Source organism: Stegastes partitus, unplaced genomic scaffold (genome assembly GCF_000690725.1).
Source record: "Stegastes partitus isolate 25-593 unplaced genomic scaffold, Stegastes_partitus-1.0.2 Scaffold2509, whole genome shotgun sequence".
In the NCBI taxonomy this organism is placed as follows: Eukaryota; Metazoa; Chordata; class Actinopteri; family Pomacentridae; genus Stegastes; species Stegastes partitus.
The window spans coordinates 6,123-7,512 of record NW_007580240.1 but is presented as its reverse complement, the minus strand read 5'-3'; positions in this window follow the sequence as shown (position 1 = coordinate 7,512).

Genomic DNA, 1,390 nt, shown 5'->3' with positions numbered 1-1,390 from the left:
CAACTTACACTAAAATGATAGAAGCTCAGGAAACTTGTCTGCGTTTATAAAGCTGGTTGTACAACTTGACTGGATTAAAATATCTTTGGTGCTAAATTAACTGCAGGAATAACGAGTTCACAACCAGCTCTGTCGGTGTTGCAGCTTAATGTTTCTATGAGCTCTGTGATGTGTTAGATGTGTCTTTAGATTATTCATATAATATATATATGTATTTGTCAATCTCAAAGCTAATTTATGAATGTAATATTTTACCCATATGTTTTATTGTTAATGTAATTAGTACTAAGCTTATGTAACGGTGAAATGGACTTTGTTTTAGGTAAAGAGACTCTGTACTGACACCATGGATGTCCTGATTATTCATTGCATTGAGCCAATGCTTGAAATCCCTTAAACATTGGTTAATATTGTATTTGTCATGTTGATATTACAACAAATACAAAAAAAAAATCACAATATAATGGATTAAATATCACTATTAAAGACATTGGATTTTAAAAAACTATTTTGGTGCTACTTATCTGCTAGTTTACAACCAGATCAAGTACTTTTATTTTTTATGAATCATCACTGTGACTGTGTGTTTTACATAAAGAGATCCGAACCAAGTCCTTTTAAGTTGGGTTGCGACCCAACTTAGAAGGACTTGGTTCGGATCTCTTTACAATGCATCTTTTACACTAACGTTCCAACCGACACGCCTTCATTTTCACCAAACAACCTGCTTCAAATACTGAAGGTCCCAGTTTTTTTAAGCTTAATGAGTGTGAATGTGAATAAAAAAGTGGCCTCCTGAACTGGAAGCAGAAGAAAAGACGTCTCACTTTGTTGGAGGTGCTGTAACTACATTATTGTAAAGTGGTGTTACATAGCAGTGGAGCTTCTTGGCTCGCTAAAGATCTAAAGCTTCAAGTTTAATTTTGTCCTGTTATCTAGCTTGCCTTCAGAATAAACGTTTGGCCCGCCACCAACGCCGTTTGCTATTTTAGCCAACCGAAGTAGCGTCGGATAAAAACGAGAAGCTGAATCTTTTGTACACCGCTCCTCAGAACGTGATTCGGATAATTGATTTGTTCCCATCGGAGCTTAATAAATCTGTGGGTTTTGTTGTGTTTGCGGTCTAATTTTCATTCACACGTGCAGCAGGTTGCATGCAGTGCAGAACCCAAGAGCAGAGCTGCAGCACTCGCAACACCCAGGACAGAACAGCACATAAACATGCTTTATTGTCTTTATTTAAGCTGCTGCTGCTCCTTAAGATTACAACTTTGTGTTTATATTTCAGTTGTTGTAATAAAAGACAAACACCAACACTTTCTGACCAGCAGCAGAACTGATGTTATTACAGGGAAAGAAGGTGTTGGTTAGTTAGAGATTTACCAAAATG